Source organism: Gorilla gorilla, chromosome 4, assembly GCF_029281585.2.
Source record: "Gorilla gorilla gorilla isolate KB3781 chromosome 4, NHGRI_mGorGor1-v2.1_pri, whole genome shotgun sequence".
NCBI classification, from domain to species: Eukaryota; Metazoa; Chordata; class Mammalia; order Primates; family Hominidae; genus Gorilla; species Gorilla gorilla.
Genome location: NC_073228.2, coordinates 104,751,080 through 104,763,413, shown reverse-complemented (window position 1 = coordinate 104,763,413; position 12,334 = coordinate 104,751,080). Strand labels below are relative to the sequence as shown.

At 34.3% G+C, this 12,334-nt stretch overlaps 1 long non-coding RNA gene across 1 annotated transcript in view; it reads left to right on the top strand.

The window, feature by feature from the left end:
* Positions 1 to 3,153, top strand: part of LOC129533628 (uncharacterized) — a 90,349-nt gene extending 87,196 nt beyond the window's left edge. The window contains exon 4 of the long non-coding RNA XR_010133912.1: positions 557 to 3,153. This is a non-coding gene — a long non-coding RNA (uncharacterized lncRNA). The remainder of the gene's footprint in view (positions 1 to 556) is intronic.
* The last annotated feature ends 9,181 nt before the right edge of the window (positions 3,154 to 12,334 follow it).

Below are 12,334 nucleotides of genomic sequence, written 5' to 3'. Positions count from 1 at the left end.
TCCTTCTTCTTTCCTCAAGCAGAAGGAAGGGGTCTGGGCTTGAGGAATGAGTGATGGCAGCACTTCCTTGGCTGCCCTAGTTGGACCTCAGTATGTCATGTGCCCCCCAAGTCCATTGTTTCTGGGCTGAGTTTAACACTAGGACTCACCTAATAGTTGTAGTCCTTATGACCTAGACCAAGCTTGTCCAACCCAATTGAATGTGGCCCAACACAAATTTGTAAACTTTCTTAAAAGTTTACAAGTACGATTTTGTTGTGACTTTTTTTTTTTCAGTCCATCAGCTATCGTTAGTTTTAGTGTTTTTATGTGTGGCACAAGGCAATTCTTCTTCTTCCAATGTGGCTCAGGGAATCCAAAAGATTGGACACCCCTGGCTTAGACTGCTTTTCGAGTTTACTTGGAGACACAGAATGCTGTAGCTTGCAGTGGCAAGACTAATGGGAACTCAAGTTCCAACCACTGGAATGAGCAATTCTCTTCTGGCTAGGGCTGGTTTAAATGCTCTCTCTGTGGACACAGCTGAATTTGGTCTTTTTTCTTTTTGCTGTAACAGGACTGCACTTGAGTTCAATGCCTCACAAGTAATATTCAAACTCTAAAAGGTGAAGGATGAACAGAGGACCCTAAAAGCAGCAAGAAAAAATAAGAAAATAGCAGATAAAGAAGCTCCTCAATGTGTTGAAGCAGACTTCTCAGCAGAAATCACGCAGTCAGGAAGGAGTGGGTGACATATTTAAAGGCTGAAATACAAAAACAAAAACAGAAACAAAAAACTGCCAACACAGAATGATGTATCCAGCAAAACTATCCTCAAACATGGAGCAGAAATAAAGATTTTGCCAGGCAAAGAAAAGTTGAGGGAATGTGTGACCACCAGATCCACCTTAGAAGAAGTACTAAATAAAATACTGCAATTTAAATGGAAAGGACAGTAATATTTAACAACAAAATTTAAAGGCATAAAACTCAATGATAAAAGTAAATGTCAGACAAATTCAGAATACTCCAATGATGTAATTGTGGTTTGTAAACCTGTCATATATTTAACATAAAAAGTAAAAGACAAAATTATTAACAATAATAAAAATAAAAATATATTGAGGTAAACAATATAAAAGATGTAAATTGAGACATCTAGAAGTCAAAATATTTATGCCTGGGGGAGAGATGCAGAAAATGAAGTTAATATGGAGAGTTTCTGTATTTTAGAGTTTCTTGCTTTAGAGTTTCTTTATTTCCATTCTTATACTGTGATCAAAGTTAAGAGGTCATCAGTTTAAAATAAGGTGTTGTAATTATAATGTGTTACTTGCCTTGAAGTAGTCTTATTTGAGTTAAATCTTTGGTGATCTCCGAAACTCCTTCACTTGGATATCTATGTATTTATTCTAGGCTTGGAAAGTTTTCTGTTATTATTTCTTTCAATAATCTTTCTACCCTTTACTCCTTCTCAACTCCCTTTTGAAGGTCAATGACTCTTAGATTTGTATTTTTGAGGCTGTTTTCTAGATTTTATGTTTTTCATTTTTTGTTCTTTTCCTGTTTTCTTCTCTGACTTTTTTTTTTTTGACTTTTTTTTTTTTAATTTATAAAGAAAAGAGGTTTAATTGACTCCCAGTTCCACATGGCTGGGGAGACCTCAGGAAACTTACAATCATGGCAGGAGGCAAAAGGGAAGCAAGGCACATCTTACATGGCAGCAGGCAAGAGAGAGGAGAGGAACTGCCAAACACTTTTAAATCATCAGAACTCATGAGAACTCACTATCACAAGAACAGCATGGGTGAAACCACCCGCATGATCCAATCACTTCCCACCAGGTCCCTCCCTCGACATGTGGGGATTACAGTTCGAGATGAAATTTGGGTGGTGACACAGAGCCAAACCATATCACATGTGGTGTTTAACTTTCTGTTCCTAGTTTATTTCACTTAATGTCCTCCAGTTCCATCCACATTGTGAATGACAGGATTCCATTCCTTTTTTGTTGTTGTTGTGAGACAGGATATTTGCTCAGTTACCCAGGCTGGAGTGCAGTGGCTCGATCACAACTCACTGTGGCCTTGATCTTCCAAGCCCAAGTGATTCTCCTGCCTAAGCCTCCTGAGTAGCTGTGACTACAGGTGTGCACCTCCATGTCTGGCTACTTTTTGTATTTTTTGTAGAGATGGGTTTTTGCCACGTTGCCCCGGTTGTTCTTGAACTCCTCAGCTCAAGTGATCCTCTGATCTCAGCCTCCCAAAGTGCTGGGATTACACGCGTGAGCCACTGCACCTGGCCATAGAATTTCATTCTTTTTTTTTTCCCTGACTTTTTGATATTTCTAAATAGCTGTCTTTGAGCTCACTGATGTTTTTTCTTCTGCTCGATCAATTTTGCTGTTGAGAACCTCAAATGCATCTTCAGCTCCAGGACTTCCATTTGATTTTTTTCGACCTCTTTGTCAAGTTTCTCTGATAAAATTTTGAATTCCTTCTCTGTATTTTCCTAAAGTTGGTTGAGCTTCCTTAAAGCAGTAATTTTGAATTATCTGTCTGAGAGGTTACACATATCCCTCTATTTAAAGTTGGTCACTGGCACCTTATTTAGTTTGTTTCATGAAGTCATAATGCCTTTCATATTTTGATGCTTGTGAACATTCATCAATGTCTGTGCATCAAGGCATTAGGTATTTACTCTAGTCTTTGCCCTCAGACCTTGTTTGCTTTATCAAGCATAACATCGATGAAAAACTTGTATCCAGAAAGATACATAGAAAGAACTCCTAAAACTCAGCAGTAATATAGGCATTGTGAAAACACTGATATTCTGTTGAAATGTGACCTCCAATGTTGCAGGTAGGCCTAATGCGAGATGTTTGGGTCGTAGACATGGATCCTTCACGAATGACTTGGTGTTGTCTTCACAGTAATAAGTAAGTCCTTACTCTGTTAGCTCGTGAGAGAGCTGGTTGTTTAAAAGAGCTTGGCACTTTCTCTCTCTTGCTTGCTCCCTTCCTCACCATGTGACATGCTGGATCCCTTCCCTTCTGCTATGAGTAAAAGCTTCCTGAGGCCTCACCAGAAGCCAAGCAGATACTGGTGCCATGATTGTACAGCACATGCAGAACTATGAGCCAAATAAAATTATTTTCTTTATACATTTCCTAGCCTCAGGTATTCCTTTACAGCAACACAAAATGAACTAATACAAACAGTATGTAGGTTCTTCAAAAATTTAAAAGTAAAGCTACCAGACAAAAAAGTGACCCCACTTCTATGTTTTCTTGCCTTTCTGCTCCCAGCCATGAAACGGTGCAGTAAGAAGGCCTTATCCAGATGTGTGCCATTTGATCTTGGACTTTCCAGTCTCCAGTACTATAAGAAATAAATTTACCCTCTTTAAAATTACCCAGTCTATGATATGCTATTACAGCAACACTAAAGAATCTAAGACAGTCTATTTCTTAAAAAGTTAAACATGTAATTACCATCTGACTCAACAATCCCATTTCTACATGTTTATTTTAGAGAAATGAAAAGTTACTTTCACCCCAAAATCTATATAAGAATGTTTATGCCAGGATAACTCAAACTGGCATTAATTCAAATGCATAGGTGATGGAATAGACAAACTTAGCCTATACAAACAAGGGAGTATTACTGAACAATAAAATGTAATCAACTACTGACACACACAACAACATAGATGAATTGCAAATGCATTGTGCTGTAACAGAAGCCAGTCTCAAAGGTTACATATTTTAAGATTGTATTTATTTGACATTCTAGAAAAGGAGAAACTGCAGGAATGATGAACAGGTCAGTAGTTGTCAGAGTTTGGGGTGGGAGGGGAAAGAAAAATAGGATAGATAAGTAATAAGTAATTGAATAAGAAAAAAGCACAAAACGAAGGACACAGGGAAGAATAAACAACTTTACAGACTATTTCAAACAACAGGGAAACCACAGAATTATGAGGAGTGTAGATTTACCTGGTCATGAATACCTGGTGTGAATTACTCACATAATAATAGATCAGTCCTTGGCCACCATATGGAGTGTAAATTAAGAAATTCCTGTTGCTCAGTGGATGGAAGACTTAGAATGTGAGGGTGTGTTTACAATTCTTTCATTTGCCCTTTACTGAAATGGTGATAGATGCTAGAACCTATTTCACAGAGAGAATAAGTCTGGATTAGTTGTAGACTACATGATGTTTAAGTTTAGCTATCAAGGTTCAAGCGGGGTAGGGATATAAAACAGACTGGCAGAGTGCTAGATATGATGCAGAGTAAACAAGTGAAGGATTCAAAAACTGAGGTAGATAGAGAATAGGTAGGTAAGAAATTCTTGATTCTCCATCACTAAGGAAGTAGAGAAATGTTAACCATATTACCCTCCATAAAATCTCTATTACAACATTTTCTAAAGCTTAAGTTTTTGTTTTGTTGTTGTTGTTGTTGTTGTTGTTTTGCTTTTTGTTTTTGTTTTGAGGTGGAGTCTCACTCTGTGACCCAGGCTGGAGTTCAGTGGCAGGATCTTGGCTCACTGCAACCTCAGCCTCCCAGATTCAAGCGATTCTCCTGCCTCAGCCTCCCAAGTAACATCTAGAACAAAGCTAGAAAATATAGGAAGAATTTAGTATTCAATATTTAATTGAATTTGACTAGATTGTCCCAACTCTGCTGATCCTCTTCCTTCTGATGACAGTTTTAAGAGCCATTACCACTAAATACTTAGCCTTTGAAGTCATAAAAAATTATACAATTTACTTTAAGTAAATCTACCACAATTGATGTCCAGAGGGACATTTATTTAAGGTTTGAACTGAAAATGGGCTCCCCTTCTTATACAGAACCTTCACATTTTTGTGTGTAATCCCAATAAATATTTCCTTGCAACACTAGCTGGATGTACCTTTGAATAATCCCTTTGTCATTTTGCCTGCAAAGTAGACTAAGAGACAGACATTTTTATGCAGGAAAGGCATTGGGTCGTTTTCAGTCACAGTATCTATGAGGAAACACAAGAAGCTGAATTGGAAAAGGAGAAGGGAGGAATTGGTTACAGTAGGAACAGAAACTTCAGCCAATCACACAGGGCTTATGAAATGGATATGGCCCTACAGAGAAGTTCTGAATCACGCAAGGGGGCTGGGCATCTCAAACCTCACATTAAACCGTCATTGGACCCTGACCTCTCCCAGGGATGTATCATCACCTCTTTGATGGCCCAACTCCCTTCAGCAAAAGGCGTTTCTAAAGGACTCAGCTGCCAGCCATCTTCATGCAATATGGTTTCTGATAGATTTTGTCCTAGGGCCACACAGAACATCCATGACAAACTTCATACTCATTTATGGAATTAAAAAGAAAGGATACGGTGGAAAGAAATTAGAGGTGCAAGAAAGAACAGAATTGCTTTCTTGGAGGTAAATTTAAAAGAGGGTATAAATGGAGCAGATGAATCTAGAAGATATAATTTGGTTAATATTAGTGTCTGATCATAGTAAAACAAAGTAGTTCTGTTGAAGGAAGTAATTATAAGTATAGTATATACTAAATAATGTATTCTATTTATAATCATTAATACATACTTTGTGCAATTATTTTTATTAAACTAGTCATATATATTCATAATGACACACTGTAAAATGCTTTTGAAAGTGTAAGAAGGAAATTAAGAAAACCTAATTCTACTACCCAGATGATGATTATTATAATTCTTTGGGTTATAATTCTTTTAAAGTACTTACCTGCTCTTACCATCTTTATCTCTCTCTCATTTTCTACACACATTAAATATTTACATATATACCCAACAAAATTTTCATCATTCACTCACAAAATTTTCATCATAAGCTGTATATTATTCAACAAGTGCACTTTAACATATCTGAACATTTTAATAACCTTAAACATTCTTGTAAAGTAATATTCTACCAGTTACACATTATTCTATTACATAGAAGCACCTTAATTACTGTATTTCACAAAGTTATCATAATTTATTTAACTGACAAAATGCTGCTCTTGATGTAGACGATAATACTTTAAACACTTATTTTTTGTTAAGCCTTGGGCAGATTTTACTGAAACACAGTTGTTGGAGAATATATGACAACATGTTTTACACAAGATGTTTATAATTCCTCAATATGTTTCTCAGCATGTATGGAGGCTTTGAGGCAGAATATATCTTAGAAGGTAATTAACACTTTAAAATGTTGAACCACTTAAACGTATGATTATTTATATTGTTTATATTTTGGCAAATCCAATTTTGCTTTGTTAAGAAATTTAGTAATTACTAACAACTTCCCTAAGATAAATATACACTGCTTCTATCTTCATTCCTATAACTGAAGATTATAGATATGAAATTTATTTTGCTTTATTTAAATATCTCCTTTAATAAAAAATGCACAATGTATTTTAAATATTTAATTCTGGGTAGCTATTAAAGGCACATTAATGAGAGTAATTAAAGAAATCAGCAATGCGTTAGATAGTAATTCTTGACATTCTTTTATACTAGAGGCATTTTGTGTAGAAATAAGCTTTGTCATTACAAATAAAACACACCACCTGGCGTAATTATTGTTATGCCTCTTCTTAATTTTTTAGTACATCGCAGAACTGTAGTACAATGTTATAATTTGCATTCTCATAGCTCAAACTGCTAGAAATTGATTTTTAAAATGTCTTATTCCTGATAAATGCCATGGACTTTTTAAAGACAGCCTAGCATTGTAAAATCATGGTAGAGGTTTATATATAAGTGGCTAAAATGTTCAGGTAAGAGTACCTGACTCGCATAATCCAGTAAAAAATTTGAGTGTTATATTAAAATATAAACTCAGTACAACTAATCATGTCAGTATATTAAACTATCCAAAGGTATAATTATAATAATATTCAGCAAAAGCACACAAATTTTCCTTCCAGTACACCCTGAGAAGATGGGAGGAATCCTAAAAGGAATGATGTATTCAACAGACAAGTCCTTATTAATTAAATTGAGAACAGTTCTCAGTAGGATAAGTATAGCACTATAGCCATGAAATTTAAAAATAATGATTCTAATAAATGTCAAAAAATATAGTGAATTTCTCACTTATGAGGCAGATTACTAAGAGTATCTTATTCTATTTCACCTTCTATTAAAATCACTCATGACCATATAAATGAGAACAGATATCACAAAGATCCAGAAATCTAAAGATAACATATGAACATAATGTATCTATATCTGGAAAAAATTATGTTAAGGGTATCAAATGAAGAAACTCTATTGATGATTGACATAACCTAAAGTTTCATAATAATACACAGCTGGGAATGTGTAAACTTTGGTAAATAACTATTGTTTGATCATAAAACAGGTCATCATTTTATACTAAAACATTTAAACTCTTAATGAACAGGATATTTTTCCTTGACGATTGACTCACATAGCATTGGGAAAAACGGAAAATTATTGAGAGAATTTAAATAAAGAAAAACTTGTATCTAAGTGTTTAATAAATAATTTCAAAACAAATGAACAGATAATTTTATGGTAGATAAATAGTGCTTATAAGGTAGAAATTTAAAAGATGGAACTATGTATTTCACTCTAGAAAAAATAGATAACATTATACTAAATGAGTTTTTGATACAAAATTCTTAAATGCCTATTATTTTAGACTAAACCTTGTGATTGGTTCTATGTGTATTGTGGTAAACAGTATAGAAAAGACCTCTGCCCTTATGAAATTTGCAAATAAGTTAGACATACATAACTCAGCCCTAAGAAACTTTATGGACTTACATTGTTGAATATTGTAGTCTCTAGCCATGTGTGGCTATTGACCGCTTCAAATATAGTGAGTCCAAATGGAGACATGCTTGCAGTAAGTATAAAATGCACATTGGATATTGAACACTTTATACCAAAAAAAAAGAAAAAACTCATATGAACAATTTAATATTGATTGTATTTTTAGATGGTTATATTTTGAATATTTTGAATTAAATATACTACTAAATTTCATTTTATCTTTTTATTTCACTATGGGTATTAAAATTTAAAACTACATATATGTCTTATACCTATCATTCACAGTATATTTCAATTGGACAGCATTGCTGTAGAATCTTTGTATTGTGTAATATGATGATAATAATAAAATGACATATTTATATTGTGTAATACAATAGAATGTACTATGAAGGGAAAACAAAGGAAACTAAGAGAAATAGCAAGCAAAAGTAGTAGAAGTTGAGAGAACTAACAGTGTAGCTACTACTGGATCAAGCATCATCACTAGCTAAAGATGTTTACTTAAATTCTGCATTGCCATCAGTTTATGTGATTTTTGTTGTGGAGAGCACAGGTCACGGCCAACTTTGTGGAAGCCAATAAGTGAAAAATAAGCTGGCCATGGCAAGGAGAGAAGTGAAGTTCTCTATATTTGAGGAAAAGTACAGGATTCTCAAATGGGAGTTAGTATAAAGAGAAGTTTTCTTTCCACTGTAAAGATTAAGCTGGAAAACTGGATTTAGAAATTCCTAAGGCTCTTAGGAAGAAAAGTAATAAAGTTGCAAAGGCTGCAGTGAGATGTATTGTTCTTTAAGCCAAGATCACAAAGAATTTGTCAGCCTCTTTATATATTCTACCTTCTTCAAATTTTGTTTTATTCTTAACCACTTAGGATTCTTTATTTGGAAGTAAGCAATACCAATTTCCACAAAATTAAGAAAAGGGGAATCTTTTATATATTGTTTAGTTCAAATTTACACAGAGACTAGGAACTAGCATAAGAAACAACATGTATACCAGCAATTACTGGGCTCTTAGGAAACAGATATAGCTTGCTCAACTCTCTCTTTCTTAGGTGCTAATAAAGTGAATATTTTACACATACATTTTGCCTTTGTGGCTCTCAATGCCTGGTAGATTTCATTATTGACTCTAATACTTCTCCTTCTGTATCTACTCTTGTTATATAACTTTGCAAGTCTTCTCATCTCCATGAGGGAAATTAATTCCTCCATCTCTTTTGGCTTAGTTATGTGACTTGTTTTGGCAAATAGTACATGGAGAAAAGTGTCAGTTAGCCAAATGCTCTTTATCATCTTTGGTGTTGCTATGAGAGTAACGTCTCTTGTTAAGCTCACTCATCCAACGATGATCAGTGAAACATAGAACTTATCATCTCAGCTAGTCTTTTTGTCATCTCAGATGTATAATGACAAGAATAATTCGTGACAGTCGTGCCTGGAAGGTCAGAAACCAAACCAACTCATAGATATGTGAGCAATAATTAATATATTTTTGGCTTGTTTTCACCGAGTTTTGGAGTTTTTTTACTCAAGAAGAGTGAACAAATGTTCAGTCAAGATGCAAAGTCCTAGGATAGTATTATTGACCTAGAGTGAGTCATTGGCTATATAAGAGTGGTCAAGGTAACTTGATTTATCATTCTATCAATTCATCAACAATAAGGGGAAGTGATAGATCCCTCCCCCCAAAAAATAGAATGTTCTTAGGAAGAGAAAATGCATGCTGTCTGGGTCACCAAAAAACAGATTAAACAAAAACAGAAAAGCAAGCAAGAAATGAAGTGAGAGAGAAAGAAAGAAGAATGGAAGAAAGAGAAAGAAAATTCAGCATACATTATATATATATATAAATAAGGCATATATGTATTTAATATAATGTAATATATGGTGTATAAAACACACATATATATACTTTGATATTTATATATTTGAAATGACGTGTTAGTGATTAGTGTTATTCTGTAGCCAACATGACAAAGCAGGACTTTTAAATATATTTTTATAGCTAATTAACATAATAAAGCATTAGTATGTTACTGAATATAATAAAAATATACATGATTGCATGATAAAATTTGTTAGTATTTCTCAGTAAAAACATTAAGAAAAATATAAGGAAATTGATAAACCAGAAGAAGGAATTTGAAAACAACAATTACTTCAATTACTAAAAAGCAAAAACAAAACACTACAACTAAAAGCACGTGAGGCCAGTGTGGAGGCTCACGCCTGTAATCCGAGCATTTCGGGAGGCCAAAGCAGGCTGATCACGAGTTCAGGAGTTCAAGACCAGCATGGCCAACATAGTGAAACCCCGTCTCTACTAAAAATACAAAAATTAGCCGAGTATGGTGGCATGCACCTGTATTCCCAGCTACTCAGGAGGCTAAGGCAGGAGAATCACTTGAACCTAGGAGGTGGAGGTTGCAGTGAGCTGAGACTGTGCCATTGCACTCAAGCCTGGGTGACAGAGAGAGGCTCTGTCTCAAAAAATAATAATAATAATTAAATAAATAAATAAATAATAAAAGTATATTTCTAATGTTGCTACAATGAACAAAAATGTAGAATTATTGGAAAAGAAAATAACAAAAATTGCAATGTGTTATAAAATTAAAAATTACTGGAGTTTAATAGTACCTGATTTCAAGCTGAAGATGCAAAAATCATAAAGTATGAAAGGAAAGCACTGAAATTCATTACCACAGTTAAAGCTATTAAGTAATAATGAAACAAAAATGACTCCACTTTAGTAATACAATATGATATTTATAGAGAAAAGAATCTTATGAAAACACGCCTGTAATCTCAGCACTTTGGGAGGCCGAGGCGGGCAGAACACCTGAGGTCAGGAGTTCCAGACCAGCCTGGTCAACATGATGAAACCCAGTATCTATTAAAAATACAAAAAATTCAGGTGTGGTGGCTGGCACCTATAATCCCAACTACTCGGGAGACTGAGGCAGAAGAATCGCTTGAACCCGCGAGGTGGAGGTTACAGTGAGCCACGATCGCGCCACTGCACTGCAGCCTGGGCGACAAGTGTGAGACTCCATCTCAAAATAAGAAAAAAAAGGAAAAAAAAAAAAGAAAGAAAGAAAAAAGAAAACACGTAGGTAAACTTTTAGAAAAACTATAAAACCTGACAAGATAAATCATATTCCTACCCAACTTTCTATGTAAAAATAACTTCCCAATAGATTACAATAATAAATATGAAAAACTAAATATGAAATATGAAAAGTTATTTGAATTACAGAAATACTAAGAAAAATGTGGGGGCAGTAAATATTTGACAGACTTCTATAGCAGGGTTCTCCACACTTAGTATAATAAGTTCCTTGGCTGGGAGCCGTGGCTCATGCCCGTAATCCCAACACTTTGGGAGGCCGAGGTGGGCAGATCACCTCAGGTCAAGAGTTCAAAACTACTAAAAATACAAAAAATTAGCCGGGCATGGTGGTGCACGCCTGTAATCCCAGCTACTTGGGAGGCTGAGCCACGAGAATCACCTGAACTGGAGAGGCAGAGGTTGCAGTGAGCAGAGATGGTGCCACTGCACTCCAACCTGGGCGACAGGATGAGACTCAATCTCAAAAAAATGAAAAATAAAAATAAAGAAGTTCCTGTGTCAAAATAAATTTCAACTGCCTACATTATAGGTATACTTCTTTTGGTATCTGTTAGATCAATTCAATGTTGCATATGCTATCTATAAATTTATTAGTTTTAAATACATATATGGCTTATTAAGCTTAAAATATTTCACACAATTAAAAGTACACAAACTATTACTTATGATGTCTTCAGAAAATACTTGATATTCAGTTGGATTTCAGGAATCCTCCATTCCTCCATTTGCTATGGATCCTTAAGTTCCACTGAGATTAATTTAATACAAGCTAGATAGGAAACTTGTTCAAGAGGAAGGACATTCATTTTAAGCTTTATTACAATAAGGAAAAAAATCATAATGGAAAAAAGCAATAGATTTAATATATAATTTACAACTATTGTATGTCAGAAGCTTTAACTAAAATTAAGAGAAAAAGAAAGCAGTACTAAATTATGAGCAACTATTTCAGAACGTAGCTTGATAGAAAAGCCCACATAAATCCATAAAATAATTAATAGAACCTCAATTGTTAAGTGGAGCCAAAAAAGATGAATCAAATAATTAAAATGCCATCACTTTAGCCGTTTTATACTATTCTTAAAAATGTAAATTAAGTCAACCAAATAGTAAATACAATTTTTTGAATTATAATGACAATGTTTGCAATGGTGAAATGAATGATCTCATACATTACTAGTGGTAGTAACGTATAAATTTGGCAAAATAATTTGATATAAAAATATTTTGTTCTTTCACTTACTGAATTCATTTCTAAAGCTCTTTTAAAGAGATAACTTGCATGCTGTAAAATACGCAAAATATCTGTAATGCATCACTGTATTTGTACATTTATACTATATTATGTCATTCACTACAAAAGTACTATTGCTTTGAATTATTTTATCCAT